Raw genomic sequence first — 23,720 nt, forward strand, 5'->3', positions numbered from 1 at the left:
TTAAGAAGCTTCATTTGGCCATCACTGATCACTTGGAGGGGGGGGGGGGGGGGGGGGACAAAACAACCTCTCCTGCCACCTGATGTCAACACTGTCGTCGTACAACATGCCTCCTAGCATGCATTGCAGTGCTACAGATGTAAATAACAGTCAAAATTCATGTTATGTGCTAATTATTTCTTCAGTTACTGTTCCAGTTGTTTCATTAATTGCTAGTTATGGTATTTGGTGAGACTATTTGACAGTGGGGCCACAAAACTGTCATAAAACAATCATAATTATGACATGACACTGTCATGAGCATTAATGAATGCTTATAACAGATGTCATTTAGTGCCATCCGGCAAGTTATCTCACTTTTGAATGGATGTAAAATATCCGCGCTTGGCATGAATAGAGTGAGGGACATAATTTGCCGGATGACACTTAATGACATCTGTCATTAGCATTCAGTGATGCCCTTGATAGCGTCATGTCATAATTATGACGGTCTTATGACAGTCTTATGACGCCACTGTCAAAAAAAGCGTTACCCATTAACCCAAATAAATCAACAAATAAGCCGCACTGGACTTTAAGCCGCAGGATTCAAAATAAGGGAAAAAAGTAGCGGCTTATAGTCCGAAAATTACGGTAAATATCTGCAGAAATTTGAGGGGTGTACTCACTTTTGTGATACACTGTATATTTAATTAGTGCATGAAGGAGTTAATGAACAGTCAGCGCCACAAATTTTGAGGTGGACGGATGAGGTTCATTGTCTTTTTTTTTTCTTTTTTGAGTGATAATCATCATCTCCACGCTAGCATCTAATGTCTCATCGTGCCTTATTTAAAGAGATACTTGTCTATAATGCGAGCATAAAAAAAGCAGCGGTGACTCATGACCCTTAGCGTAACATTCCAGTAGGGAAAGTGTCCCTTTGTTACCCCCCAACCCCCGCCCACCCCGCTTTTCTTCTTCCTCCCGCCTGGCAATTATCACACACTCCACTCGCGCTGCCCTCCGAGCCAGAGTTGGAGAATAGCTACATTTATAATCATTTTTTTTTTTCTGTGTGTGCCCAAAGATTAATTTTCCGAGAAGGCCCGCTGTCATAAACGGGGTGCTGCTGGTGGTTTGGGGTGGGGGGGTGTTGAGGTTGGGAGATTGGGGCTTTTTTTCCTTGACAGATCATTTTCCACACGGGGGTATCAGGGGGTCTGGCCGATAATTGGCATGCAGATTGCGGCTGATGGCGTCCCGCCACGCAAGAAAAGAGGCCGGGCTAGTTAGAATAATGAGCCGGTCCGCCTGATGGATGGGCCGAGGAGGAGGAGGTCGTACGAAATACCCCCTCTGTTCCCCTACCCCTCGCGCCCTACCAATTTTTATATTTCTATTCTCCACAAAAGCCCTGATGTTTCATTATTTCCGCCGTGTAGGGCAAATGAGAGCGTCCCGGCGTCCCTCTTTTCTTGCGCCCTCCCTCCCGACGCACCTATTTCCCAGCATGCGTCGCTCCGACGGAGGAAGTCACAACTCATTAGGCGTCGGGCGGCCTTAAGAGACGGACGCGTTGTAATTACAGCCCAGGAGTTAATTGCGGGCCTCTCGCAGGATTTACGTGTCAAGCTGTGCCCGCCCGACGACTGTTTGGCCTTGGCGGAGGTTTGCGCTCTTCTTACTGGTGCCCTGGTCGGTTAGTTAGTCAGTCGGTCGGTTAAATATAGAAGAAATTTTGTAGTTAACACTTTCAGGGACAGTGGTCACTACAGTGGACATCTATTCGGACATAAGAGTGTAACGGTATTTGTATTCGTCCCGTACGTCACGGTAAAGGCATGTCCATGTCAGAGGTGTTATTCCTCCCCTAATCCAGATGGCGGTAGAGATAATGCGCCGAAACCAACAACCGACATTATGCTAAAAAGACAAACCAAAAAAGACGAAGAAAAAATTATCATTAATCACAACTTTAAAAGTTATGCCGAATGTATAGAGTGGGAACAATCTAATGCAGTCTTACATGCACTCTTTGACGTGTATTTATTCCACATTGTGGCATTTGCTAGAGGGATTTCTGTTCCCTTAAGTCGGACCGATCCGCGAGCCTCTTGGCAACGGTCCGCGAGAGAAATATTATTTCCATTTTAAATCATGTGCGCACCATCGACACTCAATTGTAGGGATTACGATCCAACGGTTGCAGGATCAGAACAGTTTCCAATAGGGTTGTTCCAATCATGTTTTTTTGCTCCCGATCCGATCCTGATCGTTTTAGTTTGAGTATCTGCCGATCCCGATATTTCCCGATCCAATTGCTTTTTTTTGCTCCCGATTCAATTCCAATCATTCCCGATAATTTTTCCCGATCATATACATTTTGGCAATGCATTAAGAAAAAAATGAATAAAACTCGGACGAATATATACATTCAACATACAGTACATAAGTACTGTATTTGTTTATTATGACAATAAATCCTCAAGATGGCATTTACATTATTAACATTCTTTCTGTGAGAGGGATCCACGGATAGAAAGACTTGTAACTTTGTATATTGTGACTAAATCTAATGTATTTGTTGAGCTTTCAGTAAATGATACTGTGGCCATCCCAAATGCATGATGGGAAGTGGAACCATGACTGTGCGTTGTGCTACCAATGGATATATCTTCTCTGCTTTGGGAAATAACTTAAGGTGTTAAGACAAAGATCAATTGCCACCTTGCTTCCCCACATTGCTTCCTATGATATTTCTAATCATAGGGAGAGGGATTGCAAGGCTTTAGCCAGTTAAAGAAAGGCTTCAAAGGTTGCCAAAATTCACTCTACTCATTTTGCCCTGCCTTTTATCTCTCTATATAGGTGAATTGGCGTCATTGCAGATTGAGCGCGACAATGAGTGAGAGGGTCGTGCAATGCATACTTTAATTGCATTGAATATTTTAACGTGACACATTTTTTAATAAATTAATTATCGCTGTTATCGGGATATTTTTGATAACCCTACCTTAAGCCTAAACTAAAGACTCTGGATGAGTGTAACATATTATGTCTGTAACGTTAAATACAATTAGAAAACGATTTAATTAAAAAAAATATATATTCTGTATATATATATTAAAAAAAGGCATGGCCGATATGTTTTTGCCGATTCCAATACTTTGAAAATGACGTGATCGGACCCGATCACATCTCTAGTTTCCAACCCAATCAAACTGTAAATACTGTATAACCTGCCCATTTCTGCGGGAGCCAGCCCAATCGAAACAACAAATATGGCGGCACACTGAGTACGTTTCCATTCATCCATCCATTCTCTTCCACTTAGTCTGGTGTCGGGTCGCGGGGGCTGCAGCTTTAGCCAGGAAGCCCAGACTTCCCTCTGCCCAGCCACTTCAACCAGCTCCTCTGGCGTGATCCCAAGGCTATCCCAGGTCAGCCGAGACACATAGTCCCTCCAGCGTGTTCTGGGTCGTCCCTGGGGCCTCCCACCGGTGGGACATGCCCGGTACACCTCTCCAGGGAGGCGTCCAGGAGGCATCCGAACCAGATGTCCGAGCCACCTCAGCTGGCACCTCTCAATGCAGAGGAGCAGCAGCTCTACTCCAAGTTGAAATTCCAAGTACAAATGCATGTATTTTTCATTTTGCACAAGCAAGTCCTGCTTTTTAGTATTTAGGGAGGTTTAAAGCCCAACACGACAAAAAAGACGGATCTCACCATGGCCAGGAAACTAAATCCAAAGTACGGATACATTTATATTTTATATTTTTGAAACGACCATACTAGTTTAAGGCAAGAAAGTGGTGCAGGAGCAACTTTTCGAGCGTGCCAAAGCCCAGGAAACTGCCGCTGCCACATACAAGATGAATGGATTTCCGTCCTGCAACCTGGGCACTACCATTCTGATCACTTCGAGTGTGTTCATCGCACACCATGCGTTGTTGGCACTGCTACAAAATGAAAAGAGTTTCTGAAACGTACTCGGGGACAGTGCCTCTGGATTGGCAGACCAGGGTGCTGGTCACCCTTTTTAAGAAAGGAGAGCTGAGTGTGTGTTACAATTACAGAGGGATCACAGCCGCCCTGGTAAAGTCTATTCAGGGGTGCTGGAGAGGAAGGTCCGTCGGAAAGTCGAATCTTAGATTCAGGAGGAGCAGTGCCGTTTTCGTCCCGGCCTTGGAAAAGTGGACTAGCTCTACACCCACTGCAGGGTCCTAGAGGGAGCATGGAAGTTGGCCCAACCGGTCTACATGTGTTTTGGAGATTTGGAGAAGGCGTTCAGCCGTGTCCGTCGGAGAGTCCTGTGGGGGGTGCTTCGGGAGTACGGGGTACCGAGCCCCCTGGTAGGACTATTTGGTCCTAGTACGACCGGTGCCAGAGTTTGGTCCGCATTGCCGGCAGTATGTCGGATTCGTTCCCAGTGAGGGTTGGACTCTGCCAAGGTTGCCCTTTGTCACCAATTCTGTTCATAACTTTTATGGACAGAATTTCTTGGTGCAGCCGATTTGGTGGCCTCAATATTGCATCTCTGCTTTTCGCAGGTGATGTCGTGCTTTTGGCTTCATCAAGCCGTGATGTCCAACTCTCACTGGAGCAGTTCGCAGCAGAGTTTCAAGCGTTTGTGATGAAGTTCAACACCTCCAAATCCAAGACATTACTCCTCAGTCGGAAAACGGTGGCGTGCCCTCTCCGGTTCGGGGAAGAGATCCCACCCCTAGTGGAGGAGTTCAAGTATCTGGAGATCTTGTTCACGAGGGAGGGTAGGAGTGAGCGGGAGATCGACAGGCGGATCAGGGCAGCGTCTGCAGTAATGAGGACTCTGCACTTGTCCATTGTGGTGAAAAAGGAGCTGAGCCAAAAGGTGATTTAGGAGCCGATCTACTTTCCTACCCTAACCTATGGTCACGAGCTGTGGCTCGAAAGAACAAGCTCCTGGATATAAGCGGCTGAAATGAGTTTCCTCCACAGGGTGTTCGGGCTTTCCCTTAAGGCTGAGTTATGGTTCTACAGCAGACCTCCACGGTCAAGGCAGACCCGATTTACAACCCTCCGCCATAGCCTCACGAGCAGCTCCACAAAATTCTGACTACGCGTCGCATCAATGCATGGTGACGTGACGCAAATGGACTGTGATTGGTCCACTAAGACTGTTGTTTCCGGTTCAGCGCGAAATCACCACCATTTACAAGCATTCCTGCGCTAACGACCACCTCTGTGGTGGTCCTAGCCCACACTCCCCTCTACTGGCTTTTATTGTTGTTACACTTCCTGTTTTATGTGGCATGAGTTCAACCTTGGCAGACCTGGGAGCGCACCTGGAGCTCATCACAATCAACACTGCTTTTAAGGGGCGGCATGGGCAGCAAGCAGTTGCCAGATGATTTTGCCAGTCACCATTGGACACCCACCCTCCAAGCCCTCAAAGCCACAGCCACAGCCTGAACCTCAGCCACAGCCTCAGCCACAGCCATTTACCATTCAACCCACCAGCCGCTCAACACCTTGCCCTTGTGCAATAACTATATCTTCACACTTCATGTGTTTCCCGATCTCATTTTGGTCCACATCAACTTTGCCTACCTTGCCGTAACAACCTCCACAACAATCTTCGGCGTCGCCTGCGCCTCAACATTTGTATTGATAGCCCCGGATGGGGCAAGAAGGAAAGGAGTCGATGATGGCTTTCCCTACTTTATTGTGGCAACAATAAAAATAAACAAGTGACAAAATAACAGCGGACTCCCGCAACATGCGATCACTAACTTTCGCTCTCGCCGTTCTCCCTCTCTACTCGCGTCCCGCTACGTCACCGCTTCCGCAGTCTGATCGCCTCTCAAAGGGACCGCGCAGAGTTACGGACATTACAGTACGATCAACATTTGTTGCTCAATGTTGATGAGCTTATGATCCACATTCAAGCGTTCCATTTCTGTTGGCATTGGCACAGTCATTCAAACCGAAGTTCCACTAAGTTTGTTGTTTTGAATGTATTGTAGCAGCGACTTCGTATGCCCAAAGTGATGTGTGCCAGTGCTGACGTCATCGAAGCGATAGCGTTACATTCATATGGTTGCGTAGCAATCCCCACAATCGAATCGTTCCGCTTCGGAGGCAGAATCAAAAGTTTGTGTCTTCGCTAGGGCTGTCAAACGATTAAAAATTTTAATCGAGTTAATTACAGCTTAAAAATTAATTAATCGTAATTAATCGCAATTAATCGCAATTTAAACCATCTCTAAAATATGCCATATTTTTCTGTAAAATATTGTTGGAATGGAAAGATAAGAAACAAGACAGATATATACATACAACATACTGTACATGAGTGCTGTATTTGTTTATTATAACAATAAATCCACAAATGGCATTATTAACATTCTTTCTGTTTAAGTGATCCACGGATAGTAAGACTTGTAGTTCATAAAAGATAAATGTTATAGTTACAAGTTATAGTAATTTTATATTAAAACTAGGGCTGTCAAAATTATCGCGTTAACGCGCGGTAATTAATTTTTTAAATTAATCACGTTAAAATATTTGACGCAATTAATGCACATGTCCCGCTCAGAAAGTATTCTGCCTTTTGGTAAGTTTTACAGCAAGGCTTTTTTGTACTGTCCAACAGCGAACTCTTGTGGTCGCTTTGCGACATGGTTTATTGTTTTCTTGCCAGTTCATTATGGCTGCACGACGTCTCGGGCTGATAATGTTGTGCTTATATGATCCTTGGACAAGATTTGTCCGTAAGTATGGTTGTTGTAAAGAATGTACATATTATGTTAGTAAGCGAAATGTTATATTTTTTGTATGAGACACTTTTTGTTTATGTTTAGTGAACCTGTATAGCGTGCTAAGCTTACGTTGTTGCTAAAGCAATGCTTGTGTACTTTTTGTAGTTTTACGACGGTCTAAAGAGGACAATGGTTTGAGGCCATTTTATTAATAAATCAGATGAAAAAGGAAGAAGTCTAATTATTAAGGCGTCGTTCACTAGCTGTCTAGCTTTGGAAAAAGTAGACGCTTCGGAGTGAGGACAGCATAGACAGATTTAAATGACCGTAGAGTGAAATGCCCACTACAGTCTTTATGTACCGTATGTTGAATGTATATATCCATCTTGTGTCTTATCTTTCCATTCCAACAATTTATTTTACAGAATATATATATAATTTACAGAAAAATATGGCATATTTTATAGATGGTTTGAATTGCGATTAATTACGATTAACTAATTTTTAAGCTGTAATTAACTCGATTAAAAATTTTAATTGTTTGACAGCCCTAATTAAAACCCCTCTTCATATTTTCGTATTAATAAAATTTGTACAATTTTCAATCAAAAGTAGAGTTAATATAATAATTAGAAGAATAAAAATAACAATAATAAGAATTGAGTGACCAAACTCTGAGTAATGCCAGTTCACTTTGCATTGTTGTTTAGCTGTGTGAGAATAGAGCCTCATTACTACAGACTGAAGTGCTTTTCTTTTTGTGAACATAATTTTTTTTGAGAGATAGCAATATTATTTTTGTTGTGCTTTCACTAAATGATACTTCTGTTTGTTGTGAAGGAGTTGCAGAAGCTTATGCCAATAAACGGCGCAGCCCAAAGAACGCCTGTGTCCACTCGCCTTTATAACAGATATATCCCTGTGCAAATCTTACCCAAAATACAACAAGAGACACATAATTGCCACTAAAAGAAAGCAAACTTACCGAAATATGTGTGGAGCACAAAGCAATAGCATAAACGACTCACAACTACTAATTCTCCCACTATTAGAAGGAATAACATTAGTATGGAACGGCGCTGCGCTGCGCTGCGCTGCCCCCAAGCGGCCGGTGGCATTCTCTTCACTCTTAATGTCCATAAACGGCCTCATTGAAATCTGTTTGAGGCAATGCGAGAGCGGCTCATTCAGTGCATGCGTTAATTGCGTCAAATATTTTAATGTGATTAATTAAAAAAAATAATTAAGGCCCGTTAACGCGATAATTTTGACAGCCGTAGTCTTCGCTTTTCGCTGTAACAGTGTAACGGCGAGGCCATTCCGCAACCAAATTGTTGCGTCATGGTGTCACAGCGTCACCATGTAAACACCCCTAAGACCCAGATCTGATTTGGACACTTCCGAAAAATAGTACGAAAAGTCAGCTCTAAAAATCAGATTTGAGGAAGAATCCAATTGGAATCAGATATACCTGCAGTCTGAACGCAGCCTTAGTTCGTGAACTGTTTATGTACACAAGAAGCAATGTCCATGAAATAGATCATTTTAACATATTATACCTGATATTAGCGCAAAAACAATGCTTTATTAAAAATTACAACCAAAATGAATTCAGTCTCGGGATTTTGTTGTTTTTTTGCTGGGTGCTCCCTCCACCCACACACACAAAACGGCGTCTTCACGGGCTTTCTTGGGCGGCCGTATACAGTACACGCAGCCGATCAAAGCCCTAATTGAAGAATAATGATTGGCGCTTAATCACGGCGAGCGGCGGCGAAGGAGGAGGCTAATTGAAGTGGAAACAGCGGCTGAGAAAGCGGATATTGTAAAAAGGCGCCATTGTCTGGCAGATTAAACAGGGGAGAGCTATTAGCCCCGTTAATTGGTCGGCTCGTTTGGATGTGAAAGCGTAACTGATGCCGGCCTGTCGTCCGGCGACGGGCGCACTCTGTCACGCCGGCCTGACGCGGCCTGATTGGTTAATTACTCGAGGGATTTTCCGACAGTTTTGATGCCATCCTTCAAAGGTAACAAGACGGATGGAGTTGCCTTAGCGGCTGGCCCGGTAGTCACCGTTGTTTGACTTTCTCGCATATTGATTCAAACAGTGGCATTCTATTTTCTATTTTTTTAGGCAATGCTTTGGCACTTTTTTTTTTCTAAATGTGTAATGAATAGTAAGTGGGATTCATGAAATTATTTATTAGTTATTTTAATTATTTTTTCAAAGCCAGTAAATCAGAAAAAGCCTTTTTCTATCATAAACAAAAAATCGGATATATATGTATTTTTAATTTGTTTTCAAATTAATTTGGGGGGTTTAAAATACTTTGAATGGTTTTGTAATGTTTTTTGATAAAATTTACTTTTAAATTTTAATTACTCAATGTTATATTGTGAAAGCTTGAGTTAATTAGACTATAATAATTATTATTCAGATGAGAAGTTTGCCCTGAATGAGAAAAATAAATTGTATGTATGTAAAAAAAATACAATATAATAGTCTTTATTTTTTTTTCTATTAGTAAAAATATAAAGATAATAATTTATATAATAATATAGAATAATATAAAATTTAATTATTAATTAACAAATAAAAACCCAAATTAATAATATTTTTTCTTTTTTTTTATTGACTTTAACTTTATATGTGACCTGAATTTATGTAAGATGTTAAAAGGTTATATATATATATATATATATATATATATATATATATATATATATATATATATATATATATATATTCCCCCCAGCCGCCCCACCCCGATTTCAAACCATTAATCTTTATAAACTACAGTATAATCATTCATATTCTAAGTAAAACAAAAAATAAAAATACATTGAATAATAAATATCAAACGATAAAAGACATTCAAAAAAAATTCATAAGTACAATGATTTTATTTAAATTTAAATTATAATGCATTTTTCATGTAAATACCATCGAATCAAACTGACGACATAACGATTATGTTTTAGGAATAATCTATTAAAATGAAACAAATTGGGAAAAAAAAAATCTCCAAAAACTAATCTATACCAAAAAAAACTATAGTTTTGCATTTTTATTGTGACAATTGCATGAAGAATTTCCTTAGTTAACTTTAATGTTACAAAAAACCAATCATTACTGCTACTAGTCTTCTTTATTTGCTGTTGCAAAGGCACTTCTTGCAGCGTCAGGCCTTCTCTGCCCTCTAGCGGCCACTGAGGGTAACGCACCTGCCACCTGACAGCTCAAAACCCATTTAAGCTTTTTTTTTTCTGTAAAGGCGGAAGAAAATAAATGGGGCATTTTTCTACCATTTCCCGACGCTGCCTTTCATCATTTCCAGTACGGCGCTCCCTCCTTTTTGTCCCGAGTGTTTTGTTATTGTGGCCCGCTGCTAATGGAAGCTCTCGACGTCGCTTCCCAAAATCCCAAGTTGGCGTCTTTGTAAAAACTTTTCCCCTCGGCGACTGACAAAGACGACAGAAAATGACGGGAGATTATGCGGCGGGTCCCGCTTGTCCGCATTGCGGGATGGACGCTCATTTGGGGCTTTTTAGCCTTTTGTCGATGAGGGGGCGACAATTTGGCTGGGTGCTACGGGGGCCATTTTGTTCCAGACACAAACATGACGCTACAAAGAGGTTCACAAGCCTCGAGGCTTTTGGATTTAAAAAAAAAAAAAAGAACGAGCAGTTTTGGGCAGGGAAGTAAAACATGGGTCACCGAGCTGCTTTTCACTTGTTTGCTAGCCAGCCTTGCCTGTCACAATGGATGGGACGTCTATCGCTGTCAATGGCAGCCTATAAAGATAAGGTGCGCAACTCTAACTAGCCCTGAATCACAAATGCCTAAACTTTAAGAAAACTTGTGAAAACAAACATATTGACTAATCCGAGGAGAGTTTTGTGTACATCGCCCTCTAGTGCTAGCACACCTATAGACCCTACCCACGTGACGTCACAACTCCGCTCTCCTGACTGGTGCCGCCCACTTGTCCGTCAACACATCGTGTTGACCTGTTACGGCTACGTACATTCCTCCTATTTACGGCGTGTTTTTCTGCTCGTTAACATTAATAATCAAAATGGTGAAGGCGTGTGTGGCGGTCGGTTGCAATAACAGAGAAGATAGACGGAGAGACTTGAAGTTCTACCGGATTCCGAGAGACACGGAGAGGAGAGAGCGAGATGGGCTGCTGCAATTCGACGAGAAAACTGGGCTCCAAACGATTACCACAGATTATGTAGTAGTCATTTTATATCTGGTAAGATGCATTTAATATATATTTAGAGGGTTTTGGGCTGACAACCACAATTAAGATCATTGCTAGGCTAATCGCCGACAACATACACGTATGTATGTAGTGAGAGTGCTATCGCTAATCCATATAAACATTAAAAGCCCTAGCTCCATTGACAAATGACATGAAATACATTAGACTTGACAGTGGATGTTAGCAAGAACAAAAGATTTTGAATTGAAAATTTCGTAACTCACCTTCCGAGCACAAGATTCCTGCCGAATTTTCGTGGACGAGGACCTGTTTCACCCAACCAGCAACGTAGCATTTATAAGCCTCCAAGCTCTTAAAGTTTTTCAAACTTTCGTGAGAATAGTCTGATTTTGGTGGACAAGATAGTTGTAAATATCAGGGTCAGGCAGAGACGGCGAAGGCAGCCGGTCAAAAATCATCGATTTAGGCATCAAATATGGATCTGGCGACTGTATAGAACGAAGCTTTTCCACATAACGCCTTTTATGCAACACATCCAGTGAGTTTACGGCATCAGAAAGCACCGGGTCTTCCATGAAATGCATTTTAAATTCCTCGATCAATTGAAACCAATGCTAATACAGAGACAAAATGACGGACAAGTGGGCGGAACCATACAGCGAGCACGTGGTTTTGTGACGTCGGTGGGTAGGGTATATAGCAGCCCAGCGTCAGTCAGTGTAAACAGCAACATTAGCTGCTGTTGGCTGTGTGCTGCTGTCGTCAAACTTCAGCAATGGCGGACGGATTACTTCCGGTTGTTTTGCTCGGATTAGTCAATACCTAAAAAAAAAAAAATGACGTGCAGATTTAATTTAAGTGACATTTTATTAAATCAACGTTATTTTATTTTTGACAAATCTAATCATAAAATAGTTTTTTTTTTCCATTAGAGAAGCACTCTGACGGAGCAGACATCCACCTAAGCGGGCAAATTCAAAGCATTACCAAATTGCTGACCGTTGTGACCTTTGACCAGACGCTTTGAAGGTGACGTGAATTGTCGGGAAACCAGCCTACCTGAATGCAGCCCCTCGAGAGATGCGGTGGAAGTGATTGTGATTGGCTGGGGGTTAGAGTCATGTGTCGTGGTAAGCCAATCAGAGCCGGTGATTTCACAAGCAAACCGGAACAGCCCGTGCGGCAAACACACAAGCAAAACAGATGCACAGGGTCGGGATGGCAGAGCATTCAGAAGAAAAATTGTCCTTTAAGAGGTGGAGATATAGACACTATTTCAAGTTTGTCGAAATTGAAGGAAAGAACCTGCATGTAATGTGTAATTTAAGTCCCGGGGCAAAGCTTTTGTCGACATGTGGTAAGCAATTCAAATCTGTTGCTAACTACCTGTCTGTTCTTCTCTATTCCACTGCGTCGAATACTGCTCAGAAAATTTCAAATTCGGTGACATACAACAAGTTCTTTTTAAAGTAACGGAAATAGTTACTTTCCCTGGTAACTAGTTACTTTTACTATAGAGTAATTCAGTTACTAACTCAGTTACTTTTTGGAAGAAGTAGTGAGTAATGTAACTAATTACTTTTTTAAGGTAACGTGCCCAACACTGTACGTACCGCTGGTTTGTCTCGTTTGAAAGTACGGAGGTTGAAGTCCACACCCGTTTTTACTTGAAGTCAATCGACCAAGTAAAACGGGAGAAAATGTCAAATGAGTTTTATAGTTTTATTGCCCTCATGAATTAACATTAAAACGCTGCATGGACCAATTGTTTGTGTATATACAGTATTTCATAGTTTGGTTATCAACAGGACATCAATATTACAAATTTTGACCCCAAAAAAAGTGATTTTCCTGTTTTTTTGGGTCCAAAATGTGTATTATAGTAATTATTCAATGAAGAAAACAACAGTTTGAACATGAAGGTTATGGTGTCTTAAAAAAAAGGACCCAACCAGGTCATTATGAACATTTTTTCATCGCAGTTTGGTCATGTCACTCATGTGTACACACATGAGTGACATGACCAAACTGCTATGATGCGTGCTAACTACACATACAATAAGAAAATGTCACACATTGTGAACTTGTGAGACAAACTATGGGGAATTTCGAACTCGTTCTCGTCAAATCAAAACTGGCATCCATCTCGTTATGTTTTAGTCTCCCAAGACAAGATTTTAGCCCGTCACTGTCACGTCGTCGTAGGGCTCGGCGATATGGCCTTAAGCACGTATCACGATAAATTGAGCAGATTTACCTCGATAACGATAAATGACGATAAATTCGTCCAATCAGACTGTAATATAATTTGAAAATCTGAATCAATGCATGAAATACAGATTAACCGTCTCTTGATGATTTATTTACCAGCTTTCAATTGAATATATTTAACAATTGTACATGCAGTCTAAATATCAAGTATACAATAATTTATTGTAAACAATAAGAATTCAAGTATAAACATTTAAAACAGCTTGTATGGCTTGAACAATGTACGTTGTCAAAATCAATATGCTTGTGCAAACATGTCATTGTAACACAAATTACTTACAGCTTGAACAGTACACTTCAAAATGACAACTTATTGTTAATGGCTGCTGTGACATAAATACTCAACACAAGTTTTTACTGCAAGGTTTCAGGTTTTTTTTTTTTTTTTCCCCAGTGCATTTTTTAATACATACACACACACACATTAAAGCTGCATTGATCTACTGACACAGAATTAAGCACATACAGAAAAATAGCTGGGGCCATTAAAAAGTTATATGATAATTTTCACTGTTAGATTGTACTTCATGCTGAATGCTTTACCATCACAAAAGCTATCAGAGAAATCACACACAGACAGAGATACACAATAACGTGATATACTAATTGCTAGATGCAGTCCGAGACCATTCCACTCATTAAGTTCAGCTGTTTCGACAAGTTTAGAGCCGCTATCTGACTCCATCACGTTCATTTGTAGCGTTAACCGCTAGCGTTAGCCACTAGCGTTAGCCTGTGGCTTGGCTACCAGTAGAAAGCATTAAAAGCATCCTCTTTGGAAATCGGGAGGACAAGGGAGGACAGCGGGTGAAAGCCCGTCTGGGTGCCGCCAAGAGTCTATTTAATGTCGGGTGAAAGTTTGGTGAACCTCCCTTAAGCAACACTCCATCACGTTTGCTTGTAGCGTTAGCTGCTAGCGTTAGCCTACCAGGCTCGTTTGTTTGGCTTCCTGATAACCACGTGACTCCATACGTAAGCACACTGTCTGCTTTCTTAAAGGGGAATGAACATAGCCGAACAACACAAGAGTCAAAGCGGGATGAAAAGACTATATTTTCTTGTTTTAGTAAATTACCGAATTTACCGTCATGGTCAAAATGACGTCGGTCATCGAAAAGAATTTCGGTACCGGTAAATTTTCGGTTTACCGCCCTGCTCTACGTCATCGTCATGAAAAAAATGGTTCGTTGACAAAATATTTTCGTTATCGTCATCTTTGACTAAAACAACATTGGCTCCCTACCTTCCCAGTTCAAATGGATCGGACGTCTTCTAGTGAAAATCATTCCAATTCACAGCAGAAGGATGAAAATAGCTTGTTTTTCTGTTTATTATTTGTTTTGTAGCATACCCTAAAACGATTTCATGATCCATGTATCGATAATTGTTGTATCGCCATATTGTGAGATCATAGTTATTGTGAGATAACCAGAGGTTCCCACCCCTATTATATTTACAAAAAAAATGTATGTCGAAAAACTTTGGCACTGAATTAGTTAATACAGTGGTGCAAATAAGTATTTAGTCAATCACTAATTGTGCAATTTTTCCCACTTGAAAATATTAGAGAGGCCTGTAATTGTCAGATTGTGGGAAAAAAAAAACATAAAAACACATTGTTTGATTTTTAAAGAATTTATTTGCAAATCACGGTGCAAAATAAGTATTTGGTCAATACCAAAAGTTCATCTCAATACTTTGTTATGTACCCTTTGTTGGCAATAACGGAGGCCAAACGTTTTCTGTAACTGTTCACAAGCTTTTCACACATTGTTGCTGGTATTTTGGCCCATTCCTCCATGCAGATCTCCTCTAGAGCAGTGATGTTTTGGGGCTTTCGTTGGGCAACACGGACTTTCAACTCCCACACAGATTTTCTATGGGGTTGAGATCTGGAGACTGGCTAGGCCACTCCAAGACCTTGAAATGCTTCCTACGAAGCCACTCCTTTGTTGCCCTGGCTGTGTGTTTGGGATCATTGTCATGCTGAAAGACCCACCCACGTCTCATCTTCAATGCCCTAGCTGATGGAACGAGATTTTCACTCAAAATCTCTCGATACATGGCCCCATTCATTCTTACCTTTACACAGAGCAGTCGTCCTGGTCCCTTTGCAGAAAAACCGCCCCAAAGCATGATGTTTCCACCCCCATGCTTCACAGTGGGTATGGTGTTCTTCGGATGCAATTCAGGATTCTTTCTCCTCCGTACACGAGAACCTGTGTTTCTACCAAAAAGTTCTATTTTGGTTTCATCTGACCATAACACATTCTCCCAGTCCTCTTCTGGATCATCCAGCTCTGGTGTCCTTCGACAGCTCTTTGGTCTTGGCCATAGTGGAGTTTGGAGTGTAACTGACTGACTGACATTGTGGACAGGTGTATTTTATACCGATAATGTGTTAAAACAGGTGCCATTGATACAGGTAACGAGTGGAGCCTCGTTAGACCTCGTTAGAAGTTGGACCTCTTTGACAGCCAGAAATCTTGCTTGTTTGTAAGTGACCAAATACTTATTTTCCATTCTAATTTGGAAATAAATTATTTAAAAATGGAACAATGTGATTTTCTGTTTTTTTTTCCACATTCTGTCTCTCATGGTTGAGGTTTACCCATGTTGACAATTACAGGCCTCTCTAATCTTTTCAAGTAGGAGAGCTTGCACAATTGGTGGTTGACTAAATACTTATTTGCCCCACTGTATGTGTAATTGCCTTTAAATATTAAATTATGAGAACAATGCAAGTGTTATGAAATTCAACCTCGCAGGCATTTCATTTCCTCCATTAAAAAAAAAAACTTTAAAAGAATTATCCCATCCATTCTAGCCACGCACTTATTACTTCCATTAATTGCGCCCATCAAGAAATGCGATTTCACGCGCCGCATTTTAAAGTCTTTAAAGTGTGTTCCCTGGGAAATAAAGACACCTCCCGGAGGGTCAGAAGGAAGCAACACTCTCGTCACACCGCGACAAAGCCTTTATTTAAAAAATAATGAAGTAAAAACGCGTGCTGGTTCAAATCGACGGCGCGATTACCTCACCGATGGTGTAACGCTGCGGGCCGGCAGATAACGTGGCGTGATGACCGCTGCGTTTATTAGCGATAACGCTAATAGGATCAACAACGCGTTACTTGTTTTGCTCCCTGATGTTTTGTTTTGATCATCTTTGCTGAGATAGCCTCCGACACGGTTGAAATTCATTTGCCGCTACAATTGTTTACCATGTAAACCTAAAAAAATGTGATAGTGTTAAAGGGTGATAGGGTTCGTTCATAACCCGCTTTCAGTCAAAATGGATTGGACATCTAATCACCGTCAGTGGCACTGAAGGATGCACATTCACAGCAAGTCCTTACAGTTTCAATGAATTCTAAATATTCTATATTCTATAGTTAAAATTGGGTATTCTAAAGGTTGACCGATATATTGTGGAGATAAATGCTGATTTTTCAAGATCGGCTATAGGCCTACTTAAAAGGAGAACTGGTATGTTCCCTGTTTGGGTGACGATTGTTCTCATGAATGTCTAACGATATATTGGCCGGCCGATAAATCGGATTTTTTTTTTTTCAAGATCGGCCGCTGATATCGCTGATATAATAGAATAAATTTGATGCTCACGAAACTTTAGGTGATGTTTGTTATTTGTGATTTTGCACCACCTAGTGGAAAAAAGAAACATAACTTTGACTACAGTATATCGGTAGTCCCTGGGGTGCGACGTACTAGACTCACGCAATATCGACTTTCGACACCGGAGTCTCGTCCGCCATTTGGTCTCCAGTTTTTGTTTTGTTTTGTTTTTTTAATCGCACAAACGATATCTTATTTTTTACTTTACTTTATAAACATGACTTGTTCTGTGCTCACTCAACGTAGTGTTGTTTAGCTTGACAGACAGCAAACAAAGCAATTGTGCTTTTTGAAGCTTTTTACTTCCTTCACTTTTGACCATTTTTTAAAGCTACAACACACATATGTACACATTGTAACGCGTGGCAGGGGAGGATGCATACATAAAAAGTAAAAAAGGAAGCAGACTTCCACTTATGCAGTTTTATTACACAAAAAAATAAATAAATCCACTCGTCATTTGGGAGTGCAACAGACCAGGCACATGCGGTCATACGCGAATATTAACAGGGGGGCCCAGGGGGCATGCCCCCCCCTCCCGGTGGCCGAAAATGTCATCGCATGTAATTGTAATTGAATTTCTATATATGAATTTAAAATTAAGACTTTGCCGGTAAAATGTTGTCTACGAAAGTTGAAAAGCAATAAAACAAATGACAAAAATGGGGAGAGAGCGAGAACCAAAAGTCGTACTTGCCATGTGGCAAAAGGGATTTTGCCATGTGGCTTTTTTTTTTTTTTTTTTTGCCATGTGGCAAATTGGACTTTGCCATGTGGCGTTTTTTTCCATGTGGCAGTTTTTATTGATATGTGGCAAAATGGATTTTGGCTTGTGGCATATTTTTTGTGGTATGTGGCATTTTTTGGGGGGGTGTATGGTAGGCCCTGAACGATATTGGAAAAAACTATCGTTGCGATTTGTTCGGGATTTGCGATATATTGTGATATTATATTGCGATATTAAAGATATGTACTCTCTCTCGCCATGTATATATATATATATATATATATATATATTTTTTTTTTTTTTAAATTTTTTTAAGAAATTTTCAATAGATGACTTGAATAGCCGTTTGGAAAGACTTTGGATGATTCACAGTGACCACAGTGTACAGTGATCCCTCATTTTTCTCGGTTCATGGACCAGAACCTGCCGCGATAAGTGAAAAACCGCAAAGTAGCACTACCACCCCCCGCCACTCCCCCAATTTTATTTTATTTATTTTTTGGTGTATGTTCAATATATTTATTCAAATTTAGCATTTGAAAGAGATATACTGTATATAAGACATTTTTTCACTTTTTCCCCCAAATTATGATTTAAAAATATTTATATATATATATATATATATATTTTTTTTTTTTAATTAATTAATTTATTTATTTATTTTGATAAATGGTTTTTAAGCACTTCAAATGTAAAAATTATGATTAGTTTTAAACATACCTGTTCCACCAAATCATTTTTAAACAAGACTAAAGTACTGTAGTAGAATAATGCTTGGCTTTATTAAATGCTTCTTTTTACCTACCTTGGCTGTAATTCTTGGAGTGACATGTAGAAATTACTCCTCAAGATAACTTCTGGTGTTTATTGTCACGACACAACATGTCCGGCTGCATCGAATGTCTCGACACACACACATTCATTCCAGCACGTGCTTTCTCGTGCAGTAACTATTTAACAAGTTAAACGATTGACGTATGCGGCGCATGTGAAGTCCGCTTGTCTGGCAAGATCAAAGACAACCATCTGTCAATATTGTTAACTTCAATACGGAATTGCCACAGTGACTAAGGAACAAAGAGCTGGGAGAGGTAGGGATGGAGGCTGTGTGGAGCGAATGTTGCAGATCAAAAGTTTGTGGATTAAAAAAACAACAACTATCGAATGTCCTTGCGATGAGACTAATGTGCATGCGCACATCGCGATGGCGATGTTTAAACGATATATCGTTCAGGCTTATTTTTGCAGGCCATGCACCTCCATGCCATTGACGGCTATGCTTGTCCAAATTTTCCATTCATTATAAATGGCAGAAAAACATGACTATACACGTACCATTAGAGCACATTGACATTAAACTTGCACCCAAGTAAGGCTATGCCTTTGACAGCTATGCACGTCCAAATTTTCCATTCATTTTGAATGGCCGAAAAACGTGTTGTTGTGATTTTTGACCATACACTTTACATTACAGTGCATCCATTTTGCCACATACTAAAAAAATGCCACATGTCCAAATCAATTTTGCCACATGGCAAAATCCATTTTGCCACACAGCAAAAAAAAAAAAAAATGCCACATGGCAAAATCCATTTTGCCACATGGCAAATACCACTTTTCGTTCTCGGCCCTGCTGCAAAAATGAATGAAATGAACAAAAAAATATAAATTGTATCATGGGTCAAAATTATTTTTCGAACAGATAATGTGACTAGCATCTTAGAGACGGTAATTTGCTTTGCTTAGCCAAAACCACCTGAGGGCAGAAGATGCAAGATGGATATTCGTTTTGTTTTTGTTTTTTTTTTCAAACCACAGCTTTCAAAAGTGATCACAACTACCGGGCAAGAACCAAAGATTGAAGATGTGGACCATGAAATGCCGGCGAGCACCGCCAAAATGGCGAGCAGAGTTTCAGTTTGCCCCACTGAAGATGTTAATTGTACAACAGAGCCACCACCGGGCGTATCATATTCAATGGACGATGATATTGTCCAAGGATAGCTGTCCTAAGCAGCCTGATTTAGAATTCTTCTCTAAAATGTTGGGAAACAAAAAAAAACACACACAGTTGGGATGTCTGTATGTACATGCATGGGCTAAGCTACTATCCGAGCATATATCTTGTAAGTTAATTTTATTGCTGACACTGCGTTTCGGGGTCATGAACATGTTTTGCACCCCTGCCACAAAAGTCAAACTGCTCCGATGAATGCGGTCACAATTGACTCCATCAAAAAGCAAGTTGCAACTGAAGAAGAAAACGAACTGAAAGAGGTGACACCGTGAGGTCGATGTCGTAAGGAACAGAAAAACCGAGGTTACCGTTACAACATCTGTTCAAAACGACACACATTTTAACAATAAAACATTCGACACAAAACGATTGGTGTTCAAACGTCCATCTAGTCTGATCAGTATGTAAATTTAAAAGATTAAATTAGCCTAATTTTCCTCACAAAAGTCCACTAGTTTAAATGCTACGAATGCTAACCAAGGGTGAAAATGGTTAGAATTTCTTGCCGGAACTCTCTGTCAAGAAGGCCGCCACGGAGCCAGAATTTTTTTTTGGGGGGGGGGGGGTTAAACCTCCTAAAACTACTGAAATGCAGATAAAACTGCTTTTGGCACAGTTATTCCTATAACACATACAAACGAAACATAATTTTCATTCAAAATAGTATTTTTTCAATTATTTGCAAAATAAGTCAACAAAAACAGAAGTAACCCCAACCTCCATCTAATTTTCCCCCCACATTTCCTAAATGCAAATCCTCAATTTTAACTAGTTAATAACATTGGATGTACATTAAAATTGAAGCTAATGTAAACGTTTACTTTTCATACTTTGTTTTTTAATAAAGATATAACTAACATACAGTACAGGCCAAAAGTTTGGACACACCTAATTCAATGCAACACAAATGAAGGTCCCTAAACCACTGATAAAGCAATAAATTCCACTAATCAACCCTGAAAAGGCATACCTGTGAAGTCAAATACCATTCTAGGTGACTCCCTCTTGAAGCTCATCTAGAGAATAGCAAGAGTGTACAAAAAGTAATTGGAGCAAAAGGAGGCTACTTTAAAGATGCAACAATATGATACATGTTTTTAGTTATTTCACCTGTTTTTACTAAGTAGGCTACATAGTTCCACACATGTTCATTCATACTTCTTTTACGTTCAGTGAGAATTTACAATGACACTTGACGAGTCTAAATAAATGATGGACAGTAGATCAAATAAACAAGCCTCCTCAACTCTTTCCTTTCTCGTAAAGAGCTGCTCAATTTTCTTTTGCATTGCTTTTTTATTGCATCAATTCACCAAGCGTTTTTTTTTTTTTTTTTTTTTTTTTTTTTTTTTTTTTTACATAGTGTCCTGTCTTCACTAAACGTGAATTTGTTTAGGTTGACAAACAGCAAAACGAGGCAATAGTGGATTTTTTAATTTGAAGCTTTTACTTCTTCACTTTTGACGAATCATAAAGCTGCAACACACGCATGCACTCATGTTCAAAATGACACACATAAAACAATAAACATTTTACACAAAACAATTGTGATCATACGTCCTCCAGTACAATCAATATGTAAATTTAGTAAATGAAATCAGCCCAGTCTGCATTATAAAGTACGCTAGCTTAGATGCTACGAATGCTAACGTATTCACATTTCTCACATAGCAAATCGCTAAACATAACCAAGCAAACAGTATCTCCAAACTTAAACACAAATGCCAACAACAACATACATCAACTGAAACAACTTACAGCTTCAAGTGGGCCGAACAAGAGTAAGTAGCTGTCCCTTAGCCGTGTCAGAAACATATGCTTCTCAGTCATAAAAGGAAAGGGTTCAGACACACCCAACTCCGCCACCAGAGGGCATCATTTGACAAAATACAATACTTTAAACAAACATTCACACATAGGATTTTGACAGTTGCCGTAATATTTTCGGGATCAAAGTACCGTCGGAACGTCGTTCCGGGTCGAAAACTCATGCCGGTACGGAGATTCGGCTCGTTCCGGTCAGTGTTGTTAATCTTACTGAAAAAAAGTAATTAATTATAGTTACAAATTACTTCTCCCAAAAAGTAATTGCGTTAGTAACTCAATTACCTGAATGTAAGAGTAATTAGTTACTTGGCAAAGTAATTGGTGATAATTACTTTTTTTTTTTTTTCCTCAAAAAAAAAAAAAAAAAAAAAAAACATTGGCCACATTATGTGACGTTTTTTGTGAAGGTATTTGGTAAAATTGGCATGAGCCCAATTCTTTACCCTAATTTACCCTTTACCCTGAATCAACTGTTAAAAGTTGTTAAAATTGCTCCCATTATTGCATTAGTTCCCCTCTCTCTACTTTCGACATATGAAAGTTTTAAAACTGTTTCATCATTTAAAGATAGATTCAAGTCAAGATTTTGCCGATTTAGAAGTATTTTAGATAAAAAGTTACTTGGGTTCGCTGGGAAGGTTCTCTACAACAGAGCCGTCCTAAAAAGTACTGCTTTAAGATGGCGCTGTCTACTAACGCATTTAGTGCCATGTCTGTCATTTTGCATCTAGTTATATCTATATACAGTACATGTGATATCTACCATGTCTACCATAGCTACCATAACATGCGGGCGTAGTTTGTAGGCTATCGGCTACAACATGTATTATTGGAGCTACCTAGCATCGCGTTTGCTCGGCGTCTCTACTTTCTAGCCTCCTCCCCACTCCTGCTCTGCTCTTGTCGTCTCGGTGAGTCCATCTCCCTCAGACTTTTCGACCAATATAGTAACGCATGCCTTTCCGTCCTCAGTAACGGTAACGGCGTTGCCAAGATGAGAAAAGTAATTAATTAGATTACCCACTACTGAAAAAAATAACGCCGTTAGTAACGCCGTTATATTGTAACGCCGTTATTAACAACACTGGTTCCGGTCCACTTTCACCCCTGTGCTAACGTATTTACAATTCTCATAGCAAATCGCTCACACGTAACTCCACAAACTGTAGGTCTAAACTTAAATACAAATGCATACACATTAGCTGAAGCAACTTACAGCTTTATGTGGGCCAAACCAGAGCACAGCTATCCTTTATCCATGTCAGACGTCTGAGTGCTCCCCTATTATCCTGTATCCCCATTATTGAACGACAGTCCATCCAGACCCAACGCTGCCACCAGAGGGCATTGTACACTCCACCATTAAACAAAATATAATACTTTTGGACTTTTTGCATAGTTATTTGAATTTTTAAAAGGTTCATTCCGCCGTAGGAACGGAACTCGTTCGTAACCCGGGGGCTACTTGTATACATTTAAAATTTTAAGTGTTACACTTGCCTTTCATAATCAGTGTGGTTTATAAAGAAAAAGTATATCGTCTTTAAAAAATCGGCTTTAGACATCTACAAACAGCTGAATTTTATTTATTTATTTTTTTTAAATCGGTATCAGCCTTACAATATATACTATTGGAGTTAAAGTATGTAAAATATGAAAATAAACTTAGTTTTGTATCATAAAATAGACTATATAGTCGAAGGAGATATTTTTTCTGAAAAAAATGTATCAAATGAAAAACATTTTGTGACCTTATGAGAATAAACATTTTTAAAAGGGAAATTTATCATAAAAATAAGGTCTAATCTTTTTTATTTATTCATTTCATATGTTTTGAGACTTTAACCCATTCAGTTGGATTAGAAAGAGTCTCAAAATTTTTGACCAAAGGTGTAGTAATGTAACTAAGTGCATTAGTGGTGTAATCGGCAGTCTGTTGTGTAACATGTGACAATGTAGCAATGCTCTTATTGGATAACGTGACCGAATAATAATAATAATAATCACAAGTCTCAGTGGATGACACAAAAACCACGTTCAATAGTCAAATGAATATTAAGTGTTGTATTTTTTGATAACGGAACTCTGACTCTCTCTAGTGGCAGACAATGTAATCGCAAGTAATTTCCAACATTACAACTCATACCCGGTGTAATGTTCATAATAAAAAAATGTGAAGTACTTATTCACTGATAATTACGTTTTTAAAAAAAAAAAATGTCATAATGGATTGGACGTGCGGCTAAAACCATAAAAACGAATCTTCAGTACAGGTAGTTCCCGGTTTAC

This window comes from Corythoichthys intestinalis, chromosome 7, assembly GCF_030265065.1.
Source record: "Corythoichthys intestinalis isolate RoL2023-P3 chromosome 7, ASM3026506v1, whole genome shotgun sequence".
In the NCBI taxonomy this organism is placed as follows: Eukaryota; Metazoa; Chordata; class Actinopteri; order Syngnathiformes; family Syngnathidae; genus Corythoichthys; species Corythoichthys intestinalis.